Source organism: Alexandromys fortis, unplaced genomic scaffold (assembly GCF_014885135.2).
Source record: "Alexandromys fortis isolate MF-2015 unplaced genomic scaffold, M_Fortis_MF-2015_v1.1 scaffold_31, whole genome shotgun sequence".
NCBI lineage: Eukaryota > Metazoa > Chordata > Mammalia > Rodentia > Cricetidae > Alexandromys > Alexandromys fortis.
In genome coordinates, this window is record NW_026067974.1 from 6,181,503 (window position 1) to 6,199,406 (window position 17,904).

A 17,904-nucleotide genomic window follows, 5' to 3' on the forward strand; every position below is an offset into this window, starting at 1 on the left:
TGAACATGTCCTCTCCTGAGAAACCTAGGAAGGAAGGCTATGGTCAGGGAGGAAGCCAACGCGGGAGGGCGCCATCCATCTCTAGTCCCGATCTACGGAGGAGGTTATTATGCATGTGGCTAAATGTACGGGCTTCAGAGTCATGGGGGCCCACCCAGGCTTGGGCCCTGCTTGCTCAGGGACCTGGGCAACTCATTCCACCTCCCTGAGCATGCTTCATCGTCTCCGAAATGGGGAGACTATGAAGAGGAGGTGAATAACACCCACCTCACGGGTTCCAGACATTTAATGATACAATGCACGTGGAGCCCACATTAAGTGCTCTCAGCTCTCAGTAATGGGAACAAGCCTGTCACCAGGTATTTAATTGGTCAAAGGGATCCACCTCATAGGAGGCCCAGGACAGAGCTGGTTCACCCTGGTGTATCCCTGGAGCTGGGCTCTGTTCATCCACAGACACCCGTTTCTCTTCCTAGGACGGCAGTGTGTCCTGGTAAGAACAGGATGCTTGGTTGTGATAACCGTAAACAATCATGTTGACTCTGTTGTTGCTCATACCAGGGCTAAGAGGCTATAGGCACCTTTATTCTATTGCTTCTTGTGTACTGAGATAAGGTCCTTGAAGCCAGTCAATGATAACCGGGCTCTGATCCTAGGCACCGGGGCTGGCAATGAAGGGTGGAGAAACAGTCTAAGGGGTCCCTAAGGCCGAGAGGGTCCCGTCTCTACTTTTGTGGTCGCCTCCTCTCTGCTTATTGGGCTGCTTAACGCAGTGGCAGGACAGGGGTAGGGTTTTCTGTTTCCTCTCTTTCTCTCCTCCCTTCCCCCCCTCCCCTTCTTCTCTTCAGCCACCCTTCTCCTGGACCCTTCCCTGCCAACAAACGAGATGACCTTTGGCTCTCCGAGGTAGCTGTGGACAGAGGGCCATTCTCTTCTCTGGGTTTGTTCTAGCCGTCGGCAGAAGCACACAAAAGCGATTATTCCCAACCAACCGGAGCAACCGGCCCCAGGCCATTCAGCCTCCGGAGGGCACCTCGGCTACTATTATTATGCCGTTTCCAGATGAAGATGCCAAGACCTGGAGAGGCCACTTGCCCACAACCACACAGCCCAGGCAGTCTGTCCCGGGATCTCATGCTCTTTCACAATCTTGACCTTTCCTCCTTGGTAGCCACTGTGGGCAGCAAGGGAACTTGAGGACCCTAAAGCTAAAACATCTCTCTTGTTCCTTTATGTTTTTGCTGATGGATCCGCGACAGGGGCAGAGGATTGAGCCTGGAGCCTTTGTTATGTTTTATTTGTTTTTAATTGCACTCTGATCTGTTTGGGAAGGGACACGTGTGTGTCACAGAACCTGTGTGGAAGTCAGAGCACCACTGTGAGGTGCGCCATCTCTCCCCATCTGCCATGTGGAGCCCGGAGATCAGGCCTGCTAGCAAACACCTTTTCCCGCTGAGTCACCTTGTTGGCCCCCTTTTTCCTTTTTATATTGAGACAGGATCTTACTAAGCTGTCCCAGCAGGCTTTAAACTCACTCCATCTGAGGCAGGCTTGGAACACACGATTCCCCTGCTTTGGATTCATGAGTAGCTGTGATTACAGGCCTGTATCTCCAAGCCTGGCTTGGCCCCGCTTTAAAGACTTACACAGTACAATTACAATAGCAATGACCACACAGAGAGCAATTCCTAGACCTTTAGTCAGGACATCCCCACGAGAAACAAGATGACAGCGTGACATGGGTATCTCTGAGAGTATGCCAAGGAACCGGCCCATTTGGGAGGTGCCAGTTGTCACATGTCTCCGACACCGTGTCAGGCCATGGAAGGGCTGAATCTCTAGTTCCTACCAATCAGCAGCCTCTCTCTGCTGCAATTAGCTCACACTTTGGTAGATTCACTTTCACCCGACAGCATTGTGTGTGTGTGTGTGTGTACACATACGTGTGTGTGTGTATGTGTGTGTGTGTGTGTACTGACTTTTCTTCCTTTTTAGGTACCTCATTTGCATGAAGGCCCGCCTGTAAGCTTTCTGGGAGAAAAGATATGAGGATCCCAAGGCTGAAGTCGGGGCCTATCTCCAGTGTGAGTGGTAAGAGAGGCCATATAGTACGGTTGGCCGTAAGACCATGAGACCACACACCAGCAATGGCCAAGAATGGAAACCCCTAGTGTCCTTGGCAGGACGAAAGCATAGCACGAAGGAGCATCGGCGATGCCTCTCACCCCCTGGTGAGTCCTCTGCCAGAGAAACTCATTCTGCTTTTTAGCACAAGACGGGGCTGTGCTGGGTAGACCACTCTGGAAGATTCTGTCTGTTTTACCCAAAACACAGGGTTGAGGTGTGCTTGATACAACCGAAGAACTGCATTTTAAACTGTGTTTCATTTGAGTTCGTTCTTTTCTTTTAGTTTAGTTTAGTTTAGTTTTTTGAGACAGGGTTTCTCTTGTAACAGCTCTGGCTGTCCTGGAACTCACTCTGTAGACCAGGCTGGCCTCGAACTCACAGAGATCCCCTGCTTCTGCCTCCTGAGTGCTGGGACTAAAGGCGTGCACCACCACTGCCCAGCTTGGGTTCATTCATACCGTGTATCCTGCAGAACATGGCCTCACAAGCCTCTGCCCACCCCACTCTGAGGCTAGGAGAGCGGAGTTGCCACGGAGGGCCTCAGTCTCTGACTATTTTGATTGTTCCTTTGTGCACATCTTTCCTATAGAACTACTTTAAGTTTTATGAGATGATGATGCTAAATTGTTTTTTTTTCCCTTTGAAGATTTATTATTTAATGAGTGCCCTATCTGCACATACACCCTTATGACAGAAGAGGGCGCCAGATCTCACTCTAGGTGACTGTGAGCCACCATGTGGTTGCTGGGAATTGAACTCAGGATCTCAGCAGCCAGTGCTCTTAACCCCTGAGCCATCTCTCCAGCCCCCAAGGGCCTCAGTCTCTAGGCAAAGTGACTCCAATATGTATAGCACATTGGAAAGAGAAAAGCTAACACCAGGTCAACCCAGGTCTGAGGGCCAGCTCTTCCATTCCTTCACCCTGTGACCTGAAGGAAGCTGCCTTTAACATTTAGTGTCTCAAACTGAGCATGTGTAGAGTAAAGGGAAGGCACCGTGAGGCATCGCTCCCTCCATAAGGCATGGAGGACCTTACTTTACCCGTACGTCCACTGAATAGCTGCTCACTGATATCCTGGATGTCCTGGTCTTGGGCTGGCGAATCCAAGGAACATTCTATCCTTTCCCTTCTGGTGACTCTGGGTTAGCGTGGGGTCTGCGAACGGCGAAGTAATGACGCAGTGACAGCTTAAAGAGGGCTGGGGGATTAGCTATTCCATCTCGTTACTGTGGAAAAAATACCCAACTAAAGCGACTTGAGACACAAAACAACGTGAGGGAGAAAGGGCTCCNGGTGTGTGTGTGTGTGATGGTGTGAGAGATGGTGTGTGTGAGACTGTATGTGATGTGTGGTTTTGTGTGTGTGTGGTGGTGTGTGGGTGTGATGGTATGTGATTGTGTGTGTATGTGTGTGATTGTGTGTGTGTAGGTCAGAGGACAGCCGGGTGAAATTAGATCTCCCCTTCTACCTTTCTGTGGGTAGATCTAACCCATGTCATTATTTTACCCAATGAGCCATCTCACCAGCCGAGATTTGAGGTCTGGCTATATCATACAGGCTGGGCTCCATCACACTCCTGTTTCAATCTCTTGGGTGCTGGGCTTGCAGACGATTTTATATTTTAGGAGAATCCCCTGTTGGAACTGTAAGATGATCTCAGAATTAAGCAAACTTTCAGAGAAAACAATGAGGAGGCAGTTCATATCTGGAAGCTACTTGAAGTTGTAGGTTCTTCGCTTAATCACATTGACTCACTTAGCACACGTGGCTGTGCAAAGAGGGGCATGAGAACTCGTCACTTTACCATGAAGAGCTGTCAATGAAACGGCTGGGCGTGCTGGTGCCTACCTGCAAGCCAAGCACTTTGGAGAGGTGGTGGCAGGAGGATCAGGAGTTCAAGATCATCATTAACCTTGCTTGGCTACCTAGCAAGGTGAAGGCCAATTTGTATTACATGATACATTATCTAAATTTAAAAAAAAAAAAAAGCCAGTGAACCGATTGCAGATGGCATGCCCTTGTAACTTAGCACCCCAGTACTTGGCCACTGAAGCCCACTGATGTAGTTCAAGGGCCGCATATTGAGTCACAGGCCAGCAAGAGACTGGGCGGAGAGGCAGAACTGTGGGTGAACTAACAGAGCATGTGTACTTAAAGGCTCGTATTTTTTAGAAGCCACAAAGTCCATAATTTTAGCTGTGTTTGCTTCCTTTTGAAATCAGAAAACCAAATGAAAGCCTGTCTTGTTTGCTTATTGGTTGGCTGGTTTGGTTTTGGGGTTTCCGAGACAGGGTGTCACTTCATGGCTCTGGCTGACCTGGAACTCACTATGTGGACTGGATTGGCTTTGAACTTCTGGTGAGCTTTCTGCCTCTACCCACCTCCCAAAAGCTGGGCTTATGTAGGCATGAGGCCACCATGCCTGTCTCCTTAACAACAACATCTTATGGTACAGCCAGTTATTTACAGAGAATTGAGAACTCTACAGAGACACCTAAGTGCTGTTCTGGCCACACCTTAGTAGCCAACATCAGAGTCTATGCTTCTTGTTTTGAGACACGGAGGGAAGCCAGTGTTCAGCACACTCTTGTTGGTAAGCAGATTTAAAATCAGGACATTAGATGATGTGCCTTGTGGGAGAAGCCAAAGATGTTTGCTAAATCAAAGAAAGTGTCTATGCTGTTGTGAAAAAAAAAATATTATGGTAGTTGTCCCAATTTAAACAACGCTAGGCCACGGGTAGGAGTGGTTACAAATGGCGCTAGTGATGGATACGCCAGCTGGAGAATGGCTCGAGCTGGATTCTAATGCAGGTGGGAAAGAGGAGGAGGTTTGCTCTACCGAAGGGAAAAACATTGAGGGCTTGGAAGGAAAAACACATTCCTCCAGGCATTATGAGTCCTTACTTCACTGACAAAATATGACCAGTGTGCAGAACACGGAACAGGTGTACAATATTTTTAGACAATCCTTGGCATATACCGTGGGTCGCATCCCTTCTGTCTATACACTCAAGGGTTGCAGAAATAATTGTGGAAAAGGCACTTAGATAAAAAGAGCGAGACGTTGCTTTTATGTTTTATTTATTTTTTATTGTAAACACTGAATCTTAAAGCCGAACCTTTCCAGCCGTGAGATTGCCGCTGTCTCTGCGCGCTGGCTTGTCATATGCCCTTCCGTGTCACTGTCTTCCTTCCCGCTGTTGTGAGAGCTGGAAAACCAGTGTCATAGGCTCTTTTTGGAGTGTGAAGGGTGGGTTGCATTGACTTCAAACCATTACACGGGGCTGGAGATATATTTTGATGGGGAAGAGCCTTGTGGCATAAGCTTTAAGACCTGCATTTGGATCCCAGAATCCACGTACAAAGCCTGACAAGGTCACATACACCTTATATCCCCAGCACTGTGAAGCCAGAGACAAGAGGATCGCTGGGGCTCCCTGGCCACAACCGTAGCTCCAGGTTTAGTGAGAGACTCTGTGTCAAGGAGCAATCTAGACACCTGATAACCTACTTAGCCTCTGCACACACAGATGTGTACATATACGCGTGCACATACACCATACACACACAAGCTACATTACACATACACATACCATACATGTATATATAACACACATTAACCCATAATTCCTTTAGACCACAGAGTGTGACAATCGCAGCCATGCAGCAGTCTAGCCTGGTCTCCAAGTTGATGGCAGAAGGGAATACTATCATTATTTTACCAATAAGGCTTAAGAAATGGAATCATATGAGCTGGGCATGATTTGGGAAGCAGAGCAGCCTCAGCTGTAACACACACACACACACACACACACACACACACACACACACTAGGAATCAAGCCCAAGCCCATACATATATTACCCGTGTTAGCACAGGGTCCAGATTCCCGGTGGCATGAGTTGGGCCTGCTGGGAACAAATAACCTTTTACTTTTGCGCTTCACATAGAAGAGAAGCAGAAGTTGCTCAGGTGGATTTCCCCTGCCAGCCTCTCCCACCCATCTCTTCGGCTCCAGTGAGGATTTGCCTTATTCTGGAGCGAGCGTGCCTGCTCTTCCTCACCTGATTTTCCACAGCTGTCTTGCCATTTGCCTACTTCTTCCCCAGAGAGCCATTACCCCTTTGTAGCTACTTACTGTTCTGGAGTTCTGTAGACCCCCAGTGACTTACTTTCTGCTGATTCCTTCCTGTTTCCAGGAACTGCCGTGGGGATGCTGAACCGCTCCCCGACAGCTTAAGACAGCTAAAACCCCCACAGCCTCTCTAGAAACTAAGGCGGCACCAGGGGCTCCTTAACCAAAGACTGAGAACAGCACAGATACACTGTGTCTTTCTGAAGAAGGAATAAGTGGGTTTTTCCTTAGGAGATTTGTGTTGTTTGGTTACTTTCTCCCCGCCCCCCCTCGATGCAGGATGGCCTCACATTTGCTATGTGATCATCAAAGCTGGCTTTGAACTCCTAACTTTCCGGCCTCCACCTCCTAAGTGCTGAGAGCAGAGGTTTGTGCCGCCACACCCAGCCTTTCGGGTTCTGTCTAAGAGAGGCGGGGCATCTTCCAGGCTGAGTGATAGGTGCGTGTCCTGTCTCTGCTCTCCAGGTCTGGGAGCGATGAGAAGGTACCTGAAGAGTGCTGTCCACGCTTCCTGACTGCCTTGAGATCAGCGTCCTTTAGTGGGGGCTTTGTGAGGGTCTGAGGCACACAAGCTGTTAATGGCTATGCGTGTCTCCCTTCCTTCCTCCCCCAAATTGAAGGAAGGTAGGAAGTCTTCTGTGTTCCCGGTTAATGCTGATTTTGACACAGTCACATTCCAGAGGGAATGACTAGGAACGCATAACAGTCAGTGTTTACACCATCCTGACCGTGTTAGATGATGCTCTAAGCCCCTGTGCATTTTAACTCATTTCACTCTCTATAGAACACATCTTTGTCTTTTTGTTGTTTTTTTTGTTTGTTTGTTTGTTTGTTGTTTGTTTGATCGAGACAGGGTTCCTCTGTAGCTTTGGAGCCTGTCCTGGAACTAGCTCTTGAAGACCAGGCTGACCTCGAACTCACAGAGATCCGCCTGCCTCTGCCTCCCGAGTGCTGGGATTAAAGGCGTGTGTCACCACCATCCATCAGAACATGCTTCTGGAAGTTGTACCATTCCTCCCTTTCAGATGAAGAAACGGAGACAAAGAGCTTGTGACAGACTCATAAGAGGGTTGGCTTTGAACTGTGGGATTCTGTTTAGCAACCCTTTCTTCCAGTGGTTGCCTTCAATAGGTCAATTTTACCTATCATCTGTGTATCTGTCAATCTATCTATCTATCATCTAATTATTTTTGTTTTTATTTATTTATTTTTTTGGTTTTTTTGAGACATAGTTTCTCTGTGCAGCCATGACTGTCCTGGAACTCACTCTGTAGACCAGGCTGGCCTCAAACTCAGAGATCCACCTGCTTCTGCTTCTCAAGTGTAGAAATCAAATGCATGTACCACCAATAGTTAATAGGTCAACTTTATAATGAACCACGCTTTACAGGAGGACCCCTCAATTCCTCCTCTGACTTCTGTGGGAGCACACAGATGTATACACACATATACACCATACACACATGCGTGTACCCACGTACCCAAATAAAATAAAAAGATCCGTCTAAGTTGAGGTAGAATGCCTACCTAGTGTGTGAAGCCTTAAAGTACACACAAACTGGGCATGGTGGTACATGCCTGTAATCCTAGCACTTGAGAGGTGGGGGCAGTAATATCAGAATTTCAAGATTATCTTTGGCTACATGGAGAGTTTGAGGCCTCCCCCTGAGCTGCATGAGTCTCTGTCTCAAAAAACCAAAACCAACAAACAAACAAAAAAGAAAACAAATAGAGTTCACAAACAAAAGCAAAACCCCTATTTTGCTTAGGTAGAAGTCATCTAAGATAGTCTCCACTTCACCTTTCTCTCTCCTGTAGGAGCCCGGCAACCCCAAGCCTTTGCCAGGCGTACTCAGGCAGGTGCTAGTCATGTTTGCTGACATCACGTGAGACTGCGCTCTGGCTAGGCTAGTCAGGCTAAGAAGTAGCTAGGAGCCCTTCACAGTCTGAAGTCTTTGGTCCTGGCCTTAGCTAGGACGTGTTATAAGAGATAAATCAACTCACATGGCTCCCGTGGGCTCGGACTTTCATTCTGGTTCCTAAATTCTTACTTAGGCGAGATGTGCTTCCACTCTAGAAGTGTATTCCCAGCCACCTGTGGGTCAGGACCTCTTGGTGCTAGACTTACACAGACCATTGTCTAGCAGAAGTTTGTGCACAAGCCCAGTCGTTATCCCGGGCCACACTGGGAGAGACCAGCGACTTCGAGAAGCTCTAGGCTAGGCACCAGCAAGTCATACAGAAGGGGTCAAGTGTTCACTGAAGTCCTGGGAAGCCTGGGCCCCCTCCGTTGCTGGGCTCCAGTGGAAGGACAAGAGAAACTGAAAAAGACTTTGGCTCCTGGACGTGTGGGCAGTAGGAGGAATACATCCTGTTGGCCCTTGGGGGAAAGGCGGGGGGGGGGGGGGGGGGGTATCAAAACATACACTTCTGCTCTTGCTCCTTGAAGAAGCTGCTTTTGAACTTGGAAATTTTAGCCCCCACCCCCATTCCCCACTTTGTATGGAATCACTGTGAGAGATGGTTTAGAACTTCCTTATTCAGCAAACGCAGAGGTGGGACAGGGAATAGGGAGGAAGATCAAGGGCAGAAGCTGCAGTAACAAGGGAGGGATTAGGTTGTGTAAGAGCTGGGGCTGATTCCAGCTTTCAAGACAGGTTTCAGTCTTTGATGAGCCCAAAAGCCCGCCCCAGGCAAGAGGCTCCCTCTAGGGGTCGCTTGATTTCCTACCTTTTGAATGAACGTCAATGTTAGCACAAGGTTCCACTTCCAGAAGTCCACCTCGGTGGAGTGTTCAGTGCACAAACTCAGACCCCCACCCCCACCCCAAGGTTACTCTCACCGTCATCGAGACCCTCATTGCCACGCCCGGCCCCTGCTGTAGAAAGCAAATCTTTACGAAACTCAATTGTTTTGTCCAATTTGACTATTTGGGTGCCGGAAATAGTTTCCAGTTGGGGCATAAATCAAAAGATGAGACTAAGGGCCAAGGAGAGAGGCGAATGGCAGGGTGCTCACCTTAAGTGAATGAAGCTTTGGTTTGATTCCTGCCGCCAGCAATTAAGCCAGGCCTGGTAACACACCTGCAAATCCAGCACCATTTAAGCAGGAGATCAGAAGTTCAAGGTCATCCTCAGCTACCGGAAGATTCTTGTGTTGTTTTGTTTTGTTTTCAAGACAGGGTTTCTCTATGTAACAGCCCTAGTGGTCCTGGAACTAGTTCTGTAGACCAGGCTGGACTCACAGAGATTCACCTGCCTCTGCCTCTCAAACGCTGGGATTAAAGGTGTTTGCCACCACCGCCCGGTTTAGCTACCTGAAGATTTTGAGGCCAGCCTGGGTTATATGAGACACCGTCTAACAGAAAGAAAAAGAGAAGAGAGGAAGACAAGAAAAAGAATACGGTTTGGACGTGTGGGGCATGTCTATAAATAAACTCAGCCCTGGAAAGAGGAAAGAGGATCGACAAGGCCTGGGCTAAGTAGTGAGACTGTGAAAACCCCACAAAAGTCAGAGGGAGTGTTTTACATAAAACTGTAACTCTTCCCCCTCCGATAACTTCTGGAAGTGAGGCCTTTGGAAGCTAGCCACACTCTCCCACAGATTCGAGAATGTTTAGAGAGCATCCCCGCTCTGTCCACATCGAGCCTGCTTTGGTATAGAAAGTATAAGTGTCTGGTCCAGGTTTCCAGCCAGACTTACCAGCAGGGACGAGTGCTCAGGCCTCCCTGGTAACACAAAGATTGTGTTAGAGTGTTCTATAGTAGTACAAGGAGCTCGAAAAAGCCTCCAGGCCACATTGCCCCCAATGCTCTCTTATAAGGTGAGGATGCTAGACCTGAAGTTACACCCCAAACACTTCCACAGTAGCTACTCAGACAGACCTCTATTTTCTCCTTAGAGAAGTATTAAAATGTGACTTGTTAGGGCTGGTGTGGTGAGCATATTCGATATATAAATACCAGGCATATTCTCTTTCTCGACACAGAATCGCTTAAATCCATAGGAGAGGTCAAGCTGGCCTTGAACATGTCCTCTCCTGAGAAACCTAGGAAGGAAGGCTATGGTCAGGGAGGAAGCCAACGCGGGAGGGCGCCATCCATCTCTAGTCCCGATCTACGGAGGAGGTTATTATGCATGTGGCTAAATGTACGGGCTTCAGAGTCATGGGGGCCCACCCAGGCTTGGGCCCTGCTTGCTCAGGGACCTGGGCAACTCATTCCACCTCCCTGAGCATGCTTCATCGTCTCCGAAATGGGGAGACTATGAAGAGGAGGTGAATAACACCCACCTCACGGGTTCCAGACATTTAATGATACAATGCACGTGGAGCCCACATTAAGTGCTCTCAGCTCTCAGTAATGGGAACAAGCCTGTCACCAGGTATTTAATTGGTCAAAGGGATCCACCTCATAGGAGGCCCAGGACAGAGCTGGTTCACCCTGGTGTATCCCTGGAGCTGGGCTCTGTTCATCCACAGACACCCGTTTCTCTTCCTAGGACGGCAGTGTGTCCTGGTAAGAACAGGATGCTTGGTTGTGATAACCGTAAACAATCATGTTGACTCTGTTGTTGCTCATACCAGGGCTAAGAGGCTATAGGCACCTTTATTCTATTGCTTCTTGTGTACTGAGATAAGGTCCTTGAAGCCAGTCAATGATAACCGGGCTCTGATCCTAGGCACCGGGGCTGGCAATGAAGGGTGGAGAAACAGTCTAAGGGGTCCCTAAGGCCGAGAGGGTCCCGTCTCTACTTTTGTGGTCGCCTCCTCTCTGCTTATTGGGCTGCTTAACGCAGTGGCAGGACAGGGGTAGGGTTTTCTGTTTCCTCTCTTTCTCTCCTCCCTTCCCCCCCTCCCCTTCTTCTCTTCAGCCACCCTTCTCCTGGACCCTTCCCTGCCAACAAACGAGATGACCTTTGGCTCTCCGAGGTAGCTGTGGACAGAGGGCCATTCTCTTCTCTGGGTTTGTTCTAGCCGTCGGCAGAAGCACACAAAAGCGATTATTCCCAACCAACCGGAGCAACCGGCCCCAGGCCATTCAGCCTCCGGAGGGCACCTCGGCTACTATTATTATGCCGTTTCCAGATGAAGATGCCAAGACCTGGAGAGGCCACTTGCCCACAACCACACAGCCCAGGCAGTCTGTCCCGGGATCTCATGCTCTTTCACAATCTTGACCTTTCCTCCTTGGTAGCCACTGTGGGCAGCAAGGGAACTTGAGGACCCTAAAGCTAAAACATCTCTCTTGTTCCTTTATGTTTTTGCTGATGGATCCGCGACAGGGGCAGAGGATTGAGCCTGGAGCCTTTGTTATGTTTTATTTGTTTTTAATTGCACTCTGATCTGTTTGGGAAGGGACACGTGTGTGTCACAGAACCTGTGTGGAAGTCAGAGCACCACTGTGAGGTGCGCCATCTCTCCCCATCTGCCATGTGGAGCCCGGAGATCAGGCCTGCTAGCAAACACCTTTTCCCGCTGAGTCACCTTGTTGGCCCCCTTTTTCCTTTTTATATTGAGACAGGATCTTACTAAGCTGTCCCAGCAGGCTTTAAACTCACTCCATCTGAGGCAGGCTTGGAACACACGATTCCCCTGCTTTGGATTCATGAGTAGCTGTGATTACAGGCCTGTATCTCCAAGCCTGGCTTGGCCCCGCTTTAAAGACTTACACAGTACAATTACAATAGCAATGACCACACAGAGAGCAATTCCTAGACCTTTAGTCAGGACATCCCCACGAGAAACAAGATGACAGCGTGACATGGGTATCTCTGAGAGTATGCCAAGGAACCGGCCCATTTGGGAGGTGCCAGTTGTCACATGTCTCCGACACCGTGTCAGGCCATGGAAGGGCTGAATCTCTAGTTCCTACCAATCAGCAGCCTCTCTCTGCTGCAATTAGCTCACACTTTGGTAGATTCACTTTCACCCGACAGCATTGTGTGTGTGTGTGTGTGTACACATACGTGTGTGTGTGTATGTGTGTGTGTGTGTGTACTGACTTTTCTTCCTTTTTAGGTACCTCATTTGCATGAAGGCCCGCCTGTAAGCTTTCTGGGAGAAAAGATATGAGGATCCCAAGGCTGAAGTCGGGGCCTATCTCCAGTGTGAGTGGTAAGAGAGGCCATATAGTACGGTTGGCCGTAAGACCATGAGACCACACACCAGCAATGGCCAAGAATGGAAACCCCTAGTGTCCTTGGCAGGACGAAAGCATAGCACGAAGGAGCATCGGCGATGCCTCTCACCCCCTGGTGAGTCCTCTGCCAGAGAAACTCATTCTGCTTTTTAGCACAAGACGGGGCTGTGCTGGGTAGACCACTCTGGAAGATTCTGTCTGTTTTACCCAAAACACAGGGTTGAGGTGTGCTTGATACAACCGAAGAACTGCATTTTAAACTGTGTTTCATTTGAGTTCGTTCTTTTCTTTTAGTTTAGTTTAGTTTAGTTTTTTGAGACAGGGTTTCTCTTGTAACAGCTCTGGCTGTCCTGGAACTCACTCTGTAGACCAGGCTGGCCTCGAACTCACAGAGATCCCCTGCTTCTGCCTCCTGAGTGCTGGGACTAAAGGCGTGCACCACCACTGCCCAGCTTGGGTTCATTCATACCGTGTATCCTGCAGAACATGGCCTCACAAGCCTCTGCCCACCCCACTCTGAGGCTAGGAGAGCGGAGTTGCCACGGAGGGCCTCAGTCTCTGACTATTTTGATTGTTCCTTTGTGCACATCTTTCCTATAGAACTACTTTAAGTTTTATGAGATGATGATGCTAAATTGTTTTTTTTTCCCTTTGAAGATTTATTATTTAATGAGTGCCCTATCTGCACATACACCCTTATGACAGAAGAGGGCGCCAGATCTCACTCTAGGTGACTGTGAGCCACCATGTGGTTGCTGGGAATTGAACTCAGGATCTCAGCAGCCAGTGCTCTTAACCCCTGAGCCATCTCTCCAGCCCCCAAGGGCCTCAGTCTCTAGGCAAAGTGACTCCAATATGTATAGCACATTGGAAAGAGAAAAGCTAACACCAGGTCAACCCAGGTCTGAGGGCCAGCTCTTCCATTCCTTCACCCTGTGACCTGAAGGAAGCTGCCTTTAACATTTAGTGTCTCAAACTGAGCATGTGTAGAGTAAAGGGAAGGCATGGAGGACCTTACTTTACCCGTACGTCCACTGAATAGCTGCTCACTGATATCCTGGATGTCCTGGTCTTGGGCTGGCGAATCCAAGGAACATTCTATCCTTTCCCTTCTGGTGACTCTGGGTTAGCGTGGGGTCTGCGAACGGCGAAGTAATGACGCAGTGACAGCTTAAAGAGGGCTGGGGGATTAGCTATTCCATCTCGTTACTGTGGAAAAAATACCCAACTAAAGCGACTTGAGACACAAAACAACGTGAGGGAGAAAGGGCTCCATCGGCTTCAGGATTTGAAGGAACATGGTTCACCAGGCAGGGAAGGTGCCGCAGCGGGAGAGGAAGGTGGCAGGTCACGTGGTGCCTACAGTGGGGAAGCAAAAAAGGAAAATCAGTATGGCCGGGCGGTGGTGGCGCCTGCCTTTAATCCCAGCACTCGGGAGGCAGAAGCAGGCGGATCTCTGAGTTCGAGACCAGCCTGGTCTACAAAAGCTAGTTCCAGGACAGGCTCCAAAACCGCAGAGAAACCCTGTCTCAAAAAAAACAAAAAAAAAAAAAAAAAAAAAAAGGAAATCAGTATGGGTGCTCAGCTGGTTTCTCCTCCTCACAGTGCCCGTTTGTGTGTGGCGTGTGTAAGTACATGATGTGCATGCCGTGTGCATATGAAAGCCAGATGCCAAGCTCTGGCGTTAGGCTTTGGGAGACAGACTGACCAGAGGGCCAGCAAGCCCCAAGAATCCCGCCGTCTTTACCTCCTCAGTGCTGGGATTCCAAGCTTACATCATCATGCCTGGATTTGGGGGGTGGGGGGAGTCTGGACAATAAACTAAGGTCCTCAGACTTGCCGATCAGCGCTGTGCCAACTGTGCCGCTTTCCCCTTTTTTGTTTAGTCTGGGATTCCAGCTCGTGGGATGTTGCCACCCACATTTGGGGTGAGTATTTCTTCCTCTGTTAAATCTCTCTGGAAACACCCTCCAGATAGGCCCCGAGATGAGTCTCCTGGGTGCTTCCACGTCTAATCAAGCTGACAATGAAAATGAACTGTAGGGGACTGTGAGGGTTGAGTCGGGCAGCCTATGCGAAGGACACAAAGTCAGCATTACGGGGACTCAAGTGTCTGTCCCTGTCTGTGGTAGCTGCTCCCTCTCAGGAAGGTCCTGCTTCCTGCCTGTCACCCACAAAGGGCACAAGACAGCCACCAGCCACCATCTTCTGCTGTTTGCTGACAGAGTCGCATAGGTCACTCTCCATAAACCAGGAAACAGAATCAAAATGGCTACAGCTTCATCCTGCCAGGATGCTGGCAATTTCCTCAAGACTTGGAAGGGGCAGATAGCATTGGTGTGTTGGGGTACCCTGTACCTTCCCAGGGATGTGCTAGGGAGAGGCCCCACCTCTGGGCCAGTCTGGACTGGTACATGCCAGGACAGAGTCTGTTATTCCCTTCAAACAAATGAGCTTATTGTTAGAAGTCTGGGTGGCAGGGTTCCCTGTCCTGCGTTAACTTGGGGTGTGAACACAGACATTCCAACCTGACCTTGAAGTGAGAAGCCTAAGACGTGAGAGGAGAGGACCGGCCAGCCTGCCCACACTCTTCCTTGGGAGGTGCCTTCTTTCCTCCTAACACGGAGAGCAATGTCATTGACCTCAGGGCACATTCCAGAATGAGGGCACCGCCAAGAATAGGACCCAGGAGCCCTGCCATGGTCCTGCCTGCGTTACTCATACATTCCCTAGAGTGGAGGAGAAGGGAGCCCCAGGCTCCTTGGGGAGGTGGGATAAGAAGAGGAAGTGCACAGGATGGTACCCCAGAGGTGTACCCTTGTGATCACAAAATGTGGCAGCCCCACAGGGTCCTCCTCCCAGATCCTGTGTTCATCCAGCGAACCCCCTTGTGAGCCCTGAGCAGGGCCACAGTGTTCCTGGAGCCCTTGGTCATCACTCTGATTTGGGTCAGCACCAGCGTAGAGGGAGGCCAGGCTTGGAGAAGAGGCTGAAGCAGACTAGGGACAGCAGAGGCGTCCCCCAAGGAGCTGCCTGCTGAAGGATGAGGCGGTGTGAGGCTAATGTCTGGCTCAGGAATCTAGGCCATGACTGCAGTCATGTGTGATGGAAGCTGGTCACGTGCCCAGGATGTAAACAGCTCTGGGGTGATGCGCCTGCGAATGACTGGCTGGAGGCACGGTCTGCGGGGGCATCTGGGTTCAAGATTGCACTCCTCACTGCCCATCCAGGCAGGGCAGGGTGTATGTGCGTGTGCCTGCGTGCGTGCCTGCGTGCGTGCCTGCATGTGTGCCTGTGTGTGTGCCTGCGTGCATGCCTCTGTGTGTGTGTGTGTGTGTGTGTGTACACTAGAAACAGCGTAACAAGCATTCAGAGTTCTCCCTAGCACTGCACAACCCTTGGCTTTGCCGTTTGGCAGCTGTGTGATCCTGGGAAAGTTTCTTGTGTGTGCACATGTACCCGTGTGTGCATGCAGGTAGGGTTGCCAGTGCCTGCCCGTGTGGAGGCCGGAGGTTGGCGTCAGGTGTCTTCCTCTGTCAGTCCCCAGCTTATTTTATTATTACTTATTTATGTGCTTATTTTTTACATATTTATTTATTGTGTGTATGTGGGGTGAGTATTGCCGCAGCGTGTGTGTGTGTGTGTGTGTGTGTGTGTGTGTGTGTGTGTGTGTGTAACTTGTGGGAAAAGGTTCTTTCTGCCCTGTGACACATAAGGATTGCACTCAGGCACGGCAACAGACCCTTTTACTCTCTGAACCATCTCTCTGCCTTTGTATTTTTGGAACAAGACTTCTCACTGAACCTGGCACTCACACATCCAGTCTACCTGACTGACCGGGCAAGCGCCCCGTTTTCTCCTAAATTTACCTCCCCCGGCCTCTTATATAGATTCTAGGGATCCGAACTCGTGTCTTCATGCTTGTACTGCGCCATCCCCCTAGTCTCTTTTTCTTTCTTTGGTTGGTTGGTTGTTGTTGTTGTTGTTTTACCTTTTTGAGAAGTCAAATCTGGCTTTGAATTTGAACTCCTCCTGCCTCTGGCTCCCGAGTGCTGGAATTGTAGCCCAGTCCTTTGGCGCACAGCTAAGAAAATTCTCATTACTCTTGTCTTATTCTTCCCACCTACGAAACAGCACTGCGCCTCATGCCAGCTCAGCACAGACCACAGGAGAAGGTGTTGGTACTGCCACAAAGTGAACTCTGTTGGCCCCACATTATCACCATGGGGCAGTTGGGGATCATAGCCGACAGAAACAGCCACGAGGCTGTGTTACCACTGTCCCCTTTCCCTAATTGGTTTTTTTTGTCCTAACACTTGGGTGACTTTCTGGCGCCACTGTCCAGAGGGTGACATCAGACCAGGGAACAGCTGGCCAGACAATGGAGCAGAGTGTCCCAGGAGGCTGGGGTTCAGGAAGAGGGAGGGAGGAGGGTAAACAAAGCCACAGTGCCTGGCTAAAGGGTGGCGGAGACAATTCTGGTCTAGTGTCAGCCAAGCCTGAATAGATTGGAAGGGAAGAAAAGGCTTGGAGAGCCGGCCAGTGGGAAGGAGAGCCACCACAACGGGAAGCCTGACAGGCCTTGCTGGGTGGCCTTCCGTTCTTTGTGTCCTGGAGCAGGATTGAGGAGCCAGGTTGACCTTCACAGGTTGCCTGGTACCCTCTGCCCTGCAAACTCAGGTCAGCTTGAGAACCTGCTCACTGCCGGCCATTGCGTAAGGCCAGCAGAGAGGAAAAGACAAAGCAGCATTTCAAGAGAGAGAAATCTATCTCACACAGCAGGTCAGAGATTGCCATAGTCTCTCAACCACCCATCCCCTCAGGACTCATAGCTTCTGAGCCCCCAAATCAGTCCTTCTGAGGGGCTCATTTCAGATGCCCTCTGTGAGAACAGGCATCGACCAAGGCCCAGACGATGATGGGAGGTGTTAGGTCCTGCGGCCCATCCTTGTCCAGGGAGCTTTACCGGGGAGAAGGGACACTCCACGCCAGGCTGAAGCCTCACAGAGGTGATTGGTTGAATCCCAGGTCTCCCTATGACATGCCTGTAATCTCAGCACCGGATAGTCTGCGGCAGGAGAGTCATGAGTTTGAGGCAGATCTGAGGTGAGTTTGAGCTATACTGAGAGACTCTGTCTAAAAAAACACCAAACAAATCCAGGACTGAAGAGACGGCTCAGTGCCAAAGCGCCGGCCTCATAAGCATGAGGGCCTGAGTTTGAATCCCATAAAGCCAGCTGCAGGGTAGCACACACAGTAACAACAAACCGGGAACATGATGTCCCCCTCCCCCGTGTTCTTACTACTCTCTGGGGCTAGGAATGAAGGGGTTCAGAGGGAGCAGGTTGGTGGCAGAGGCTGGAATCAGATCTTGGTGAGCCTGGTCTCGTGGGCTAGGTGGTTTCTGTTCTGTCGGCCTAGCACTATGGGCAGAACCCCGAACTTCTGTCTCTACCGTGGGAGCAGAACAACAAGCTGGGCCTAACCGTGAGGTTTAGA

The 17,904-nt window shown here is 49.9% G+C and overlaps 1 long non-coding RNA gene across 4 annotated transcripts in view; it reads left to right on the plus strand.

Moving 5' to 3' along the window:
- Window positions 1–1,469: 1,469 nt before the first annotated feature.
- Window positions 1,470–17,904, plus strand: part of LOC126510428 (uncharacterized) — a 29,657-nt gene continuing 13,222 nt past the window's right edge. The window contains exon 1 of one of the 4 annotated variants that reach the window (XR_007594390.1): window positions 1,470–2,231. This is a non-coding gene — a long non-coding RNA (uncharacterized lncRNA). Of the gene's footprint in view, window positions 2,232–11,771; window positions 12,521–17,904 lie in introns of those variants that run through there. The other 3 variants (XR_007594388.1, XR_007594389.1, XR_007594387.1) reach the window with 3 other exon arrangements.